Source organism: Schistocerca piceifrons, chromosome 1 (genome assembly GCF_021461385.2).
Source record: "Schistocerca piceifrons isolate TAMUIC-IGC-003096 chromosome 1, iqSchPice1.1, whole genome shotgun sequence".
In the NCBI taxonomy this organism is placed as follows: domain Eukaryota; kingdom Metazoa; phylum Arthropoda; class Insecta; order Orthoptera; family Acrididae; genus Schistocerca; species Schistocerca piceifrons.
The window spans coordinates 400,696,794-400,714,459 of NC_060138.1; the positions used below are offsets into that span (position 1 = coordinate 400,696,794).

The 17,666-nt window shown below is 39.0% G+C and overlaps 1 protein-coding gene across 2 annotated transcripts in view; it reads right to left on the minus strand.

Moving 5' to 3' along the window:
* Window positions 1–17,666, minus strand: part of LOC124787904 (pleckstrin homology domain-containing family D member 1-like) — a 167,078-nt gene that overhangs the window by 53,909 nt on the left and 95,503 nt on the right. The gene's annotated exons all lie outside the window — the stretch shown is intronic.

The window sequence follows — 17,666 nt, forward strand, 5'->3', positions numbered from 1 at the left end:
AGTACCATGATGTCCAACATCTTACCATGGATGACAAACATTTGGTCCTTCTATCTCCTTTATGCTTATTGCTGGAGGTTCCTATGGACTTAGGTCCCATTCCCCTGCTAGTGGGGTAGCGGATGCTGGTGACACTGAAATTTACGGAGCCAGCTCCCTCCTCTTCACATCCTCCCACAAGCCAGAACTTCGATGCTCTGGAGGTACCAGATGGGTCATCACCCAGCACCTGTCCACAGCCACCACACTGTTCTCCCCAACACTGGTCAGGTCATTTTCAGTCCTACACATTGATTCAAGGGGGGAGGGAGCTCATAATCTATTTGCAAAGCTTGAACAATGCATGACTAATAACTTGCCTTAACTGTAACTAATTTGCATTTAAGCAACAGGAGATGATTTGTCTCAGTTCCTCTTGCAATCTGGTGAGAATGAAGCAAAAACAGGTGTCTCACAGAACTATGTTCTGGGACCATTCTTCTTCAATGTTGATATCAATAATTTGTTCAACTATGTATGGTCTCAGTCACTAATCTGCAATGGTGATGACACAACATTGGTTAATGTACATCATGCTCCAACGTAATTGGTCATGATGTGTAGGAAATGTTGGACTTAGTATGGACTTCATCTGCATCTTATAAATTATTCATGAATAAACACTGCACCTTCTCCTTGGATTAACCAAGGACAAAGAAACTAAATCATTAAAGCTTTTAATATACAACAATTTTTGACAGTATAAAGCAATTGGATAGACAAAGAAACCTACTCACCAAGTGGCGGCAAGAGAACACATATACACAAAAAAAGGTTTTAGGTATGTAAGCTTTTGGAGCCAGTGGCTCCTTCTTTAGCCACAAAAGTTGAAGGGTAAGGGAGTGGGCTGACACAAAAGGACTGGAGAGGTTTAGGAAAAGGGGTAGAGTTCAGAAAAGCCCCTCAGAACCCAGGGTCATGGGAGACTTACAGGATGGGATGAGAAAAAAAGACTAATTGTTGGGGACTGAACTGGATGAGATTTGAAAACCTGAGAGCTTAAACGTGGAAGACAGGATAATATGCAAGACAGATATTACTGCTAAAATATTGTGAATGAGTTGTTATGAGTGAAAAGCTAAGTGCACTAAAGGTGGGAGGCGAAAAATAGCTGGATCAGAAAATGAAAGATGCAGAAAACTAAAATGAAGTGAAGAATAGAATAGTTACTATGAAGACATACTGAGACAAAAGAAATTAGCATACATTAAGGCCAGGTGGGCGACAAGACCCAAGTACACGTTGTAGTGCTAGTTCCTGCCTGCGGATTCCTGAGAAACTGGTGTCTGGGAGATGAATCCACATGGTGTATGGTGAAACAGGCACCAAGGTCAGAACTGTCATGCTGTAGAGCATGCTCTGCAACAAGTTATTGTGTGTTGGCAGTGTACACCCTCTGCCTATGTCCATTCATCTTAACTGATAACTTGGTGGTAGTCATGTAAATGTAAAAGGCCAAACAGTGTTTACATAACAGGCGGTATATGACGTGTCATTTCACAGGTGGCTCTCCCTTTGGTAGCATATGTTTTCCAAGTTGCGGGGCTGGTGTAGGTGGTGGTAGGAGGGTGCGTAGGGCAAGTCTTGCAGCAGGGACGGTCACGGGGATAGGAGCCGTAGGGTAGGGAGATGGGTGCAGAGAGAGTATAGGGTCTGGCAAGGGTATTGCAAAGATTGGGAGGGCAACATAACGCTTTTCTTGGTGTGATGGGCAAAATCTCCAACAGAATGGATCTCATTTCAGGGCATGATATTAGGAAGTCATGGCCTCGTTGAAGTAGCTGATTAACACATTCAAGACCAGGATAATACTGTGTGACAGGTGGTGTGCTCCAAAGTTGTGTTTTAGAGAAATCAGCATTACCAGGATTGGATGTGATGGCCCAGGAAATCTGTTTTTGAACTAGGCTGGTGGGGTAATTATGTCCAGTGAAGGCTGAGGTGAGAATGGTTGTGTATTGCTGTAAGGAGACTGCATCCAAACAAATATGTTTGCCTCGAATGCCTGTGCGGAAGAGAATGTTTGGCATGGAAAGGATGGCAACTGTCAAAATGTAAGTACTGTTGCTTGTTAGCAGGTTTCAAGCAGACAGAAGTGTGTAGCTGGCCTTCAATGAGTATGAGATCAATTCTGAATAGGATCACGTGAAATTTAATTGGGAGAAGGTATTTGAGATTCCAGGAATTTTAACAGGTCAGCCTAACCATAAGTCCATATGGCAATGATGTCATCAATGCATCTAAACCAAACCCAGAGCTGAAGGCTTATATGTGTGTTCTCCTGCTGCTGCTTGGTGAGTAGATATTTTTTACTTATCCAGTTACTTATACATTCAACTCTGGACTGGGGGAAGGGGAAAATTACAATATATTAGCAATGTCTGTTGGAAAATAGTATGAGTCTCTTGTCTCAGGTGGAAACTGGGAGGTTTAGTCAATTATAAACCTTTCCATTTCACATTTCTGATGGTCTTTTGTTATGGAACACTCCAACCTTATTAAAAAAATTTCCATTTCACATTTCTGATGGTCTTTTGTTATGGAACACTCCAACCTTATTAAAAAAATTTCTTTCTGATGTTCAATTACATTTCTTTCTTTCATCTCCATACATAAAAAAACATCTTGACATTATAATTTTATCTATATTTCGCAGCTGCAAATGTGACTGTATTCAATACATTGGAGGTACGAATTACAAAAAGCCTTCAGTCACAACTTTTTGTATTTGATTAAGTACACAATGCATTTTGGACCCTGTGGGTCCATCATCAGGTGTCATTTGTCTTAACACATGCTTTATTTCTTCTCTTGAATGAGGTGAAACACGTATTCCTGTCTCGAAAGGGTTTAATGTTAGGTTATGAATTTTGTAAGTGAAATCCGGAAAATATGTGCAAAATAGTAGAAAAGATGAACAGTGCAAACTTACCACATAATCCAAGAAAAGTGTTTTTAACAGTTTAGCACCAGCTAACATTCTTTTCTCCATCATTTTCATAGATGTCACTCCATTCAAGAGGCACAACAAGGGATATGAAGCTCTTCCGACACCACTGTTTATCGTTATTAAACCTATATATGTATTCTTTTCAAAATAGTAAGAAATTTTGTCCATAGGTTTGTTATAAACTAGTATTTATAATCAATTGAAAGAAATACATTATCTAGATATTAGCATAAAACCTAAAGTGCAGCAACATTTCGACAATTATGTATTTCTTTTTTATCACCAGGATGTATCTGCTCTACTACACATTCACCTGAATTGTGGGACTAAAAAGTGAATTATAACTTCCTTTTCATTCTATAAAAAATTATCCCAAATCTATCCCCATAATAGCACTCACACAAAGCATGATTTATGTGCTTATTTTCATCAAGCAGAGAAGTGAGTCACAATAAGATTGTTATTGGTTGAACATCACCTTCTTCCTAATTTTCCTCAAAGTCAAATAAAAAATTTCCTACACCAACTGTGTTCACTTTCCACTCACAACTTAACAGCCGCACGATGCAAGCTAAACACCATACGATGTAAGCTACACACTGAATAAAGAAAGAAGCCTATGCATAGCTGTGGAATAGTTGTACGCTTCACAAAATTATTGCAACACTTTCAGAGCAGGATTTACACACACACACACACACACACACACACACACACACACAAGGATGGCCAGTAAGCTTTTCAGTACGGATGTCAACCAGGCTCGAACTCTTACAGGAATCAGTGAAATGTTGCGAGTAATGAGGATAACGACCAAGGGGCACTAAATTAGTAGTGTGTGGATAAGTCGAGTATCTGCGTCCAACGGGAGGCGGGCTAGGGTAGTTCGTGCAGTTGCAATGATCACTGTGTCCCAATGGCTTACTGCTCAGAGCATCTGCCTAATAAGCAGGAGACACAGGTTTGAATCCTGATCCAGCACAAATTTTCAACTTTCCCCATTGATTTAAATCAATGGCCATTTGCAGTGAATGTCTGTAATTCCTTTGTGTTTTAATTTAAAGGAAATGGGTCACTAACCTCCTCTACTTCCTCTGAAGGGTGCTCATCCTCCGTAATAATATTTAATGCTGATATTAAGAACCAGTTTCAGTGAAAGTGTGGTTTATATAACACAATAGAAGACACAGAAATTGTCTTCATGTCAACTTTCCCTGCTTGTCTAAAGTTCAGAGTGGGATTCTGCTTTCTGGTCTTTAACAGGATCCCATCATACATAATGCAAGAAACTGAGGATTCCTACAAATTAAAATTTAAAGTGAAAACACTTCTCTGTTTTAAAAATCTGGTTAACTTGATTACAGGTTTGATGACTCATGTTGTTTTGCACAAAGTAGAAATCTTCATATCAAACAGGTATCTACAATTATCATCTCTGATAAATATCAATGCTGCCATGTAAAGATTGCTCTAGTAATAGCTGCCAAACAGTAGCTGTTTAATATAACTGAGAGGCATCAACAATTTTTCCCTACAAAGTAGCAGCTTTCCTATTTACTCTGCTGTGTTAAATTTAACCTGTCTAAGAACTAACACAATTATTACTACTACTACTAATACTACTACTACTAGTAGTAGTAGTAGTAGTAGTAGTAGTAGTAGTAGTGCTTTCACTATTAGTAATAGTAGTAGTTGTTGTTGTTGTTGTTGTCGTTCATTGTTAAGGCCAATTCAGGTTTATCTTTTAATCGCTACTTCAGGGATATGACAGAAACGATCATTTGAAGCAAAAAACTTCATATGAGCATATGCCCTATCCCAACTTATTTTCTTTATCACTCAATGCATTGTCAGGTATACACAGATACACATGTACAACAGTTAGTAAACCTCATAAAATGCATTTTACAAAGTATGAATTCAAAAATATATATTTTGACACACACATCTCTAAGCGTTATCACACACAATACATTGCAGTTGTTGTATAGTTCACAATAAATGTTCAAGTATCAAAGTCTCAAATACACTGTGTTTTTGCACTCTTGGGAGAACATGTGTTCATGTGTTGCTTGTTTGAGGCCCATGCATGTTAAGTAATGATGCTAGCAGCATCTGTGATGCAAACCAGCTATGCATCTTCCATATTCACCTTTCATTTGCACACATCAAACTTCATTCAACCCCATAAATAAAAATCTAAAGCTGTTAGGCCGGGGGATCTGGATGGTCAGTTGATTGTACTACTATGACCAACCCAGTAATCAGAGGAAGTGCGGCTGAGATGTTCCCTCACCCACCTGCTAAAATTTGGAGGGGCTCTGTTGTGCTGCAAATACATTGCAGTCTGAGTGGCCAAAAGAATGACGTCAGCTGTGCAACAAAGGAATTTTCTGTCCTATCATTTGCTCTTCTAAAATGACTGCAACTATCAACAAGTTACCGATCATGCTGTACCAAACACTGATTGAAAAACAAATTTGAAAACTGGTTTCCACTGTAGCATGTGTATTTTCCATTGACCGTAAATGATTATTACATGTAATTTTGATTCCATTCCATGTAAACAAGGCTTCATCAGTTAATAGTATTGGAAGCAAATGAAGATTGTCATTTATTCAAGTCCTTTGGTATTGCCATCAATGTGAAGATTGTGGACACGCTGTACGTGAAATGTGTATGAGTTTTCCACATGTAATGTTTGTGGGACATTGATATGAGCAGAAAGTCACTGTGTGCTAGTTGTAGGACTATGCTGCTTCATTTCAACAATGAGTTGCTATTGCTGCATAGGTTGTTGAACTACATGTTCAGAAGAAAAATGTGACTTGAAAGAATACTTGTTTTACACAATGTGTTGAAAACTGGTAAACACTCAATGAACAGGAATTCAATGTGTCAGAAAGTGCCAACAGTATTCTTCAACAGCAGCTGGAGCACTACCGTCGCAGAAGCCATTTATTTGGATTAAAGGTAAAGGTACATGTGAATATGTAAAATTTGTTGGAGACTGTACTTTGTATTTTCATAAATAAATTGATCTGTAGCGTAGCTGAGAACCGGACAAGTGTACATCTAGAATCTGTCGACATAGAGTATGCAACAGCATGTTACGTCAGCTCTCTGAGTGCGTGACCTTTGACCCCGCCGATAAGGCGGCTCAAGGCCATCTTGGCAGCGCGCCAGCCGCCGAAGACTCACAAACAGCGGACAGTGGCACGTAAAGTGCCCTCCGCCACACACCGTTGGGTGGCTTGCGGAGTATCAATGTAGATGTAGATGTAGACATACACCATATCTGTATATTCTTAATCAGTGCAGATGTGTGGCATTTTTGCCAGCATGTTTACAAACATAGCTAATTAATGCTTTTCTCTGACACACACTCAATCCCTCACACCACTTCACTCATAATACACCATAGGCAACTGCACATTAATGGGATATTTTTATAGTAGAAAGACATCTTGAGCAACGAAGCTGAAAGCAATGAGATAGGTTCAGATAGAGTAAAACATCAAAAAGATTTGGTGGGTAAGACACATGCATGCATGCCACAAGTCCAAAAACAAATGTAAATTAAATGTGTTCTATCTCAGAAACCATTCAAGAGTAGGACAGACATATGTCCATACGAAGATTTTTGCTTCAAGTGAGCATTTCTGTCATACCCATCACTGACCGTTCCTCCTGGGCTGCATATCATGACCCATTTCACATTTATGAAGTTGGCTCTTCATAATTAGATTTATGGAACATTATAAATAAATATAGTTCTACTTCAACCCAAACATTTGAGAGATGTATGAGATAGTCGTTTAATGCACCCTGTGCAGTATTTTGTCTCCATACACACTTCAGTTCACTACAGTTTATATCCTAGTTGACATAAAAGTGTTCTGGGTGCGGCACCGTGTAATGTCATAAAAAACTATTACTGATGAAATCAATGATTTGGCCAGGCCATGGTTACAGAGGCTTTCTTCTGGTTTGGTTTTTTTTCCCCCCCGATAATATGATGCAGTACCATACCCAGAAAACTTTTATGTCAACAGACTGGATGTGGAAGCCTGTGCAGTTTACTACTGTATTCTATTTCTAATGGACTGGTGTGGGGATGAGTGGATGGAGGGAGGGAGATATAATATAATAACTTTTCAGGTGTTGATGGTCCAACATTTGCTACGTGACTCGTGATAGTTGTCCCCCTGCATAGGTATCCTCTCTGGAACCTGGCGTACATGGTTTTTACTCACTATAAAACTCTCATACACTTCTAGCAGCGATTTGCTACAATACCTCTAAACCTCTCATTTAGCCAAATGTAGCATTACATGGCTGTTTGTTGGGAGAAAATACTATGGCATTAGCAACTGCTGCATAATTTATGTTTGTTTGCTAGTTGGTTTTAAGTATCAAAATAATTTGCTTATGACAAATATTCAGTGGGTACCATCAATTCTCTGTGATATAATAAGCTTTTTTTGCACCTGTAAAATTTAATTCTTGTGGCATGACATTTTGAAACTGACCAACCCAATAATATAAAAAATAGCAATCTTAATATTCTTCCCCCCGCCCACACCCCTGTACATAAATTTCTGCAGACACCCTTATCTTCTTGATCAAATAACATAACACAACAATGGCAGATTCATATTTGAACAAGTCAGTGGCTCTCTGTTACACTATGATACCATGCTGCTGGCAATTCTTTCAAAGACTTGAAACTTACAAGTGCAGTTCCACTTCAAAGTATTTGAGCCTTATTTATGGAAACATGTCATGCAATAAAACTTACACTAACGGATTAATTCAGATAAGTAATGTACACACACACACACACACACACACACACACACACACACACACACACACACACACAATTATCTATATATACTTTTATTCATAGCTTTGTATTGATTAAATTTTTTTAAATCATTTTCATTCATGGCTGTAGGGTACCATTCCCTGTATTTTGTGAGCAACCTGTCATACGATTTATTCTCAATAATTCTGTTTTTTGTATTCATCTGCCCTAACTTCCCACAATGCTGGCAATGATTTATATATTTGATGCATTCTAATAAGAACACTCTTTAGTCTTGTTTTAAATTCATTTTCAACACAACAACAACAACGACAAGCAAATACAAAGGTGCCCAGAAACCATAATGTGCAAAAGACCGGCAATACTGACCACAGATGGCACAATACTTCCAGGCAGCACAATATATTTCAAAAGTTTTTGATGTGCTCAGTATCACTGCACATCCTTACAATCTAACCACCACACTTTCAATATTATTGCACATCCGGAAATATTGTGTAACAATATTGATCATGTAGGGGCTCCTAATAGAGAGCAACTGGAGGAGGAGGAGGAGAACAGACAGATTATCTGCTGTGAACCAGAAAAGAAATGTGTAATCAAATATTAGTGAATTACAGATAGGAAGCCCAGAATGTGATAAACCTTGCCTAATTGTTGGGGATTACTTTCAAAGTGTCTAATACGCTTCTTGTTAACATGTGTGAACCTTCAGGATCAGAGAATAAATGAGTCAATTTTTCACTACCAATGCATGCCAATCACTAAACAGACACAAAAACAAACTAAAAGCTTTTGTGAGATTTTAATTGCATGCTCAAAAGTGAAGCTCAGCATCCTATGCCAAACAAACATCCAAGCATAGAAAAAATATCTATTTTTTCGTACAGGACAATATTGAGATCTTCAATACACAATTCCCATACTATCACAGAAACGGACAAAGCAGAATTGGTTGTGTGTACACATCTCTACACACAATAACAAGAGAACAAGTTTATGTGGAATAGTTTTATACTGCTGCAGTTACTTTTTACTAATATTTTCTTGGCACAATGCATTTCTGCAGCATGCTGCCATAGGTTATGTACATAACCTATCAGCTGATGTATAAGTAACTGTACAATGCACCTGATGATGGCAGCATGCTGCCGAAATGCATTGTGCTAATAAAATATTAGTACAAAGTGACTGCAGCAGTATAAAATTATTCCACATAATCTTATAATACAGTCGCAGACCTCAAACAACATCCATATAACATGGATAAATTTAAACAAAACAAGTAACAACTCCACCTAATCATTAGTGTTTCAGGATCACTACTGCTTTTTACTTTTTCTACAACTACCATACAAATACAAAATGACACAACAAAGTTTCATAATCTGTAAACTAAACACATAACGTCCATGAGAGCCTGCCCTTCAAGTTGTTAGTCCCTACACATGACAAGTAGCTGTCATGAACGGCAACAGCTTTTGTAGTACATGGATGGATAAAACGAGTTATCCAGTGTGTTCTAATAGAATATAACACAGAGAAAGTTTTTATGAAAACTTTTACTAATGTGCACAACACCACCTGAATGAAGAAATGACATCATTCCATTCTTTTTTTAAAGCACTGAGGGTAACAATAAAACAGTATGAGCTATCCCATTCTTATAACAAAGAAAAAAGACTGGTTCCAATGCAAACAATAAACGGAATTCATCGAACAAATGGACGATGAATTGTCACACAGGGTACCACTGGAAACAACATTCCATAATTCTTGCCAAAGATCACTAACTCCACTGAAATTAATGTATTCTGAAGAGACATATGCACTGCCTTGAAGACTACTCTAAGAAGAAATGCCACTCAAACAGACACTCACTAATACAATTTTCCAAACAATATTGTGAAATCATAAAGAGATTAACAATGATAAATTAAATTAAATTACAACTGATACTTAGATATCAACAACTGTTCTAGAATGAATCATCATCCTCATGCAAAACTTCTGCTGAAGATCTCTGGTTTTCCTCCATCACCTTGTACCAACATTATGGAACCCTTGTATTCTTTGAAATAAATGTAATATGTTAGGACAGTAGATCACAAAATAACTGTGATATTCATGACAACTTTACCAGACAAAACAAAAATCACCCAAATCTACACATCCCTATGCTGAAATGGTACTGTCCACATGGGAGTTAAACATTATAACAAACTTTACAAAAACATAAAATAAAATACTGAGATCAAAAACTTTGGAAGTTCTTTACAGTCATATTTACAACATCATTGGTTTTACTACAGTGAGGAACACTGAAATATATGAAACAGATTATTTGTAATTTTAAATATGTATGCAAAGAAATCACTTTCACCTCTGTATACATATAAAGTGGCTTGTCCAAAGTATTATGTATAAGCTGCTTTGGTAGACAACAGACCAATAAAAATACAATATAATCCTAAGACTGAAAAGTGGTGAATATTTTATCAGACACTGCAGGTATATAATATTTTTTGAAACAAACGGTAAGATTACTCTCACTGTTTTGCCACCCACCTATAAATGATTATGGGCAAAGTAATCAGCAACTGTTAACCCTGTGATGTTTCTGAAAGATTCAGCTTTGATGCTTCATTTGCCTATTGTGATTGCATAGCTTATGTAGAAACGGATGCAAAATCCACTAGCTATCCTTTCTTTAGATTCTCAGAAGGCTTTCAATAGGTGGACCAAGAATACTTCAACATGTGGCAACAAAATTTGGTATTAAATGTTTCAAGAAAGTAAATATAAAATTCTCAATTACTGGTGCTTGCAAATGATCAACTTATGAATCCATCAAGATACAGAGGTCAGACAAGGGCCCCAATACCAATGGCACTCGGGTAATTACATTAAATCAGTTATTATGCAAACATGCTACAATATGCAGAATCAAGACTGGAGAAATATACACAGCATGCAAAATACATTAATGCTCAACATATTTTTATAAGCTGTCCAATCAAGATTGGATAACTCATCTAATACTTTAAACGTACGAATGCACACAAGCTCTTTGAAAATTATGTCTCACTTTAAAACATTCACGTTCATCTCGCTTAAGGCAGCAGCAAAATGAAGTACCACAGGAAATTTACTGTTCTTGCAGAATATTGAATTAACAAAAAAAATCTATTTCCTCTTAAAACACTGGAACATGGCACATATTTTTAGCATCACAAAAGAAATGGTAGAACAATGGCATATGTGATATATTGTGGTGTGGAAACACCTTTAGTCTTTTATGCAACATGTACATTAAAGAAAGAAAAAGAGGTCTTGATCTCACCCATATTAAGTTAAAATGTTCAGCATAATGATCCACCAAACATCACCTACGATAACAACATGACTTATTTTGATCTACAGCTTGTTGTTGTTGTGGTCTTCAGTCCTGAGACTGGTTTGATGCAGCTCTCCATGCTACTCTATCCTGTGCAAGCTTCTTCATCTCCCAGTACCTACTGCAACCTACATCCTTCTGAATCTGCTTAGACTGCTACAGCTTAAGGTATTCAAAAGTCAATAATTTGAAGCAACACCAATAAACCCTTTTACACATCCCACATAAATTAAGGTTTCTCAGACAGTTCTATGTACAAAAGAGCTATGCATCTGAAGAAATATTCACTCAGAACCCTTGAGAGTGAAAATATTATATGAATGATTTAGAGGAAGCACAGCGCAGCAAAGTTGTAAACAAAAAACGAAACCCTCACAATTTCAAAGTCCGCAGCTCGTGGTCCAGTGGCGAGCACTGCTGCCTCTGTATCACGGGGTCCCGAGTTCAATTCTCGACCGGGTTGGGGATTTTTTCTGCCCGGGGACTGGGTATTTGTATTGTCCTCATCATTTCTTCTTCATCATCATCATCATCATCATCAACACCACCACCACCACCACCACCACCACCATCACTCGTGACAGTGGCTAGACTGGATTGGGTTAAAAAATACTGGACTGTGTAAAAATTGGGACTTCGTATGAGCACTGATGATCGCACAGGTGAGCAGCCCACAAACCAATCATAATCATCATCATCATCATCATCATCATCATCATCATCATCATCATCATCCAAATCATATGCTAAACATCTGTAACAATGTGTGAGGGTGCATAAATAATGCTCAGTCAGATGAAATGAACTATACCAAAGAAATAGACATCCACACAGCAAGAGAATAGTGATATAGTGAACCATGGTTTACCAGCACATGCAAAATTTTGGCTTGTACTATAAAAACAAACTCCAGTTCCTAGTACACTCTGTAAATGACATCCAAAAAAGTGTTAGGAGATACACAGAAATTCTGAACAACATTAAGATTTCTTCTTCTTTTTCATGAAACTCTCTGCTTATGCAGTCATATACAGAGCCTCTTCCAAGCTTCTCTTTTCTCCCACAGGCTAGCATCCAGCATCTCCTCCCATATCAGACCCATTATTAAGCGGCTATTAGCTGTGGTATATTAGCCTACAACTTTTTTTCAACGTGATGAAGCCTAACACAGCATTAGGTTGAAAATGTTGATAAGTGAAGCTAAGCAGTAAATGTGGTAATCAGCACAGACTATACCAGTATTTGAGGGTAGTGACAGAGTTTGCTCTAGTTTCCCCTACATGAGTTTTCCTTTTTGTTTCACTCATGAAACATTATGGAATAATTCGCCATAATTTTCCCTCTTAGGTGTGTGTGTGTGTGTGTGTGTGTGTGTGTGTGTGTGTGTGTGTGTGTGTGTGTGTGTGTGTGTGTGTGTGAGCGCGGGCACGCACGATGTAATATTGTTGGGATTTACATAGTATGAAAGCTGTGAGTACCCTTGGAAAGGCATTCACCTATCTGTATATTACATGATCAACTTATGAGATGAGACCTATTCTTTGAAAGACATTTGTTTTATATAATTTACATAACTGTAAAGATGCGCATCTAGCGCGGCCGATAATACATCGATTGCGCAGTCAAAGAAACATTTTAACAGAAGCTGAACTGAACGTTCTGCTTCGATCTAAATAAAAGATGACAGTAAAAACTTTTGTAGATCTTAAGATTTTATTGTACTTCTGCTTGTAATGTGAAAGCGTAAAGAAGGTCGTCTTTAAGCCATAAAAGTGAGTGGTTTTGCCAGTGTGCAGACAACAGTTATTAATTTACAAAATTCAAGTAATTTATGTTCGATACTGTAAATCGGAAAGTTATTGTTATGAAAGTGTTGAACGATTCAAGAATTACCTCGAAGGAAGGAGAAAAGTAATGACTGTAATTTGTGATAAAAACGTGAACCAAGATACTAGTACAGGACAGGCTGAAATCTGATTGCACCATACAGTTAGAAAAGTACTTATGTAAGTTATACAGTTTATAAATAAGCCCTAATTGCTTGTGAGAATTATTAGAATATACTTAGTGTTTACAAGATTTCTTATTCTATTCTTTTCCTTTATTTTACCTCCATGTCATATTATTTTTGTAAACATCAAACAGCCTTTTACTACAGCAGAGAATACTGCGCCATCCTAGTCGTAGACAGAAGGCCGCACCTTGTCTTCTATACAACTCATAGCTGCCCCATTTATTAATGATTTCATTTGCAAATGCAATTTTTTTCCATTGTTCATTGTTAAAGGTCCCTTAGGTGATTATAAATTTCATACTGACTACGTAAAGAAATCCGGGTTGTTCTTTTCCAAATAATAGAAGCTTTTACGTAATCCAAAAACTAGCCTCCTTCTGACAACGATCAGGAGCCGACCAGAAGACGGACGTCTTCGACCGCTTTCGTGTTTCCTGCGGCAAAGCTGTGCCAAACTGGGAACACGACATTCTAGTATGAAACACAATATATATATCTAAAAACAAAGATTCCGTAACTTACCAAACGAAAGCGACGGTACGTTGATATAGACAATAACAAACACAAACACACGCACAAATTTCAAGCTTTCACAACCCACGGTTGCTTCATCAGGAAAGAGGGAAGGAGAGGAAAGATGAAAGGATGTGGGTTTTAAGGGAGAGGGTAAGGAGTCATTCCAATCCCGGGAGCGGAAAGACTTATCTTACTCCCCCCCAAGGTAAGTCTCCCCCCCCCCCAAAAGGTAAGTCTCTCCCCCCCCCCCCAAAAGTAAGTCTCCCCCCCCCCCCCCCCCAAGGTAAGCAAATGTCTGCTTGTGTCTGTGTATGTGTATGTGCGGATGGATATGTGTGTGTGTGTGCGAGTGTACACCTGTCCTCTTTTCCCACTAAGGTAAGTCTTTCCACTCCCGGGATTGGAATGACTCCTTACCCTCTCCCTTAAAACCCACATCCATTCGTCTTTCCGTTGGTAGCGAAAACTTGAATTTTGTGTGTATGTTTGTGTTTGTATGTGTGTCTATCGACGTGCCAGCGCTTTCGTATGGTAAGTCACATCATCTTTGTTGATGTAACTTACAAAACGAAGGCATTGGCATGTTGATAGACACACACACAAACACACACACAAAATTCAAGCTTTCGCAACCAACGGTTGCTTCATCAGGAAAGAGGGAAGGATGGATATGTGGGTGTGTGCGAGTGTATACCTGTCCTTTTTTCCCCTTAAGGTAAGTCTTTCCGATCCCGGGATTGGAATAACTACTTACCCTCTCCCTTAAAATCCACATCCTTTCGTCTTTCCCTCTCCTTCCCTCTTTCCTAATGAAGCAACCATTTGTTGCGAAAGCTTGAATTTCGTGTGTATGTTTGTGTGTCTATCGACTTGCCAGCAATTTCGTTTGGTAAGTCTCACATCTTTGTTTTTAGATATATTTTTCCCATGTGGAATGTTTCCCTCTGTTTATAAGAAACATTCCACGTGGGAAAAATATATCTAAAAACAAAGATGATGTGACTTTCCCGAGAGCAGAAAGACTCACCCGTCCTTTTTTCCCCCTAAGGTGAGTCTTTCTGCTCCCGGGATTGGAATGACTCCTTACCCTCTCCCTTAAAACCCACATCCTTTCGTCTTTCTCTCTCCTTCCCTCTTTCCTGACGAAGCAACCGTTGGTTGAGAAAGCTTGAATTTTGTGTGTATGTTTGTGTTTGTTTGTTTGTGTGTCTATCGACCTGCCAGCACTTTCGTTCGGTAAGTCACATCATATATATATATGGATGGAAACATTCCACGCGGGAAAAATATATGGTGGATGGATATGTGTGTGTGTGTGCGCGAGTGTATACCCGTCCTTTTTTCCCCCTAAGGTAAGTCTTTCCGCTCCCGGGATTGGAATGACTCCTTACCCTCTCCCTTAAAACCCACTTCCTTTTGTCTTTCCCTCTCCTTCCCTCTTTCCTGATGAGGCAACAGTTTGTTGCGAAAGCTTGAATTGTGTGTGTATGTATGTGTCTGTCTGTGTTTCTATCGATCTGCCAGCGCTTTCGTATGGTAAGTCACATCATCTTTGTTTTTATATATATAAGATTAAAATTGAAAAAAAAAAAAAAAAAAAAAATTCAAATGTATTTAACCTATTTTTTTAATCATACTAGAGCGCGCGCGCACCTTCTTGCGCATTCTCTCTAGCTGATTAAAGTATTTGACCAATGAAGTTTTGACTTTTTGTACTATATGCAGGGCTAGCCATAGCATACCAGGCATTGCACTCACAGATGTTCTATGCGGGCTAGGTATGGCCCCTGCTGTACCTTTTATAGTAATCAGTTACTGGAAATAATTTTGCTTATCTCTTTAAACATGAACCACGACCCACTGCACATTCGTAAAACATCCCTTTCATGATGTGACCCACAGATGGAAGTGTACAAATAAATGTACTGCCGCCAATTGACCATAATTTGTTGGACACAACAGCCAAATTTAGTTATAAGGATCGAAGTGTAATTTATAAGAATAAATAGTAAAGTACAGTAAATAAATAATAATACCTAATAGATCAAAAAGGCCATGGCCAACAAGAAATCTCTTCCACAACAACATTAACAATCAAAATATGGCAATATAGATGCCATAATCAGCAACTGTTTCACCTATGATACATGAAAATGAAGAAATCATTAGCCAGTGGTAGCACCAATTGACATTTTATGGGTTAGAAAACAGCTAGATGTAAGTACTATTGTACAGTCACCCAATAAGGCAGCTGTGCCACCTTCTGTCAAGTTTCTTGCAATTTTATCATACTGTGTGTCACTCTGTTTCTCATTCACAGAGTTTTCTGATAGGAAATCCTATAGTATCAGCCGAGCCCTTGCATGTGACATCATTGGGTACCATCTTCTTTTGTTGGCCCTTCGGCTTCAGTCCAGTCACCACCAGCAGTCACAGCTGCCCCTCCTGCCATCACCAGCCCTGTTGACACCGACACCTGCTTTCTTGCTGGCCCTGTCATGGGTGGCTCGACCAACCGTGCCTGCTAATGCCACAGCCACCATCTATGTAGTCACTTCTGCAGTCATGGCCAGCCCTGCTGCGGTTGACCCTCCCAAGGCTGGATATGTTGTTGCCACCACGATCACAGCTGTCCTGTGGCCGGCCTGACCGTCTCCTCTGATGACACCGATAGTGTCGTGTGTTCCACCAGGCTTCGGCACGTGACTTCTTGAAAACTCTGCCACCAGTCCTGCCTACTCCTGGCTTTCACTGTCATCACCTACAGCAGATAGTGGCCATTCGCTTTTGTCCTTTTGTCAGGAGGATCTCTCTCTCTCTCTCTCTCTCTCTCTCTCTCTCTCTCTCTCTCTCTTCAATCTTTCACTGGTTCGGTTCCACATATTCATGCAACCCGTGCTGAGCTTTTGAGTCTTTTCTGCAAAATGTTTTGGTTGTGTTACAATTCTTGGCAAGATGTGGTTGCTTCTCAGTCACTTGTTTACCCCCGTTGACTGATGTCCTGTTGTTTCATTCCAATCTGCTGTGGTGGCTGCTCGGTGTCTCCTCACTTGCGTACTGCACTTCTCTATGATGGTTGCACTGTCTCTCTTTGGAAAGGAGTGTAGTGTATACAGGACTGGGCCCCTGCATATGTGGCCACTACCATCAAGGGTGTGCTTCGCAGGTCAGGTACAAACCCTGCTTTACCTCAGGAGGTTGTTTGTAAACAGAAGGTTCGCTGGGTTGTTTACCATCAAGCCTCATGCAGCCACCACAGCATCTGGAGGCACAAACCACAGCATTACTGTGTTGCTGGCATCTATTTGCATCTGCATGATCAGACGTCCATGTGACACCACAGCTGCATACCGTCACTGATGGGTACTTAGGTCACCGCTAAGCTCCTCAACAGCTAGTTACGCTAAAAGGCACCAGATTTACCTCCCTGTCTCATGCCTTCACTGGGATAATCAGCCTCTAGACATTCTGTCAGCTGCTCCTGCACCTCAACCAGCATCTCGATCGCCCACATTTTTATAGCCTCATGGTACAAAGGCGCTAATCAATAAGTTATTTGAAATAATTCTACTTACCTGCTTAAACATGAACCATGACTCATTGCACAGTACTAATACATTCATTTCATGGTGTGAATCACAGGTGGAGATGCATGAATAAATGTAAGAGCTAATTGACTATAACTTGTCAGACATGATAGCCAAGTTTATTAATAAGGATCAAAGTATCATTTATATGAATTAAAGCCCTCACATTTAGATACAACTGCACAGTTAGCAAACTGGACCCATAATACTGGAAGGTTTCAATATTCAATGTAAATTAAATATTATGAACATGTTAAGTTCTTTTTGAACACGTCACAGGCTAATAGTTTAGATTTCCTGTGGTATGTCTATATTATTTCATGGAAAAGTTT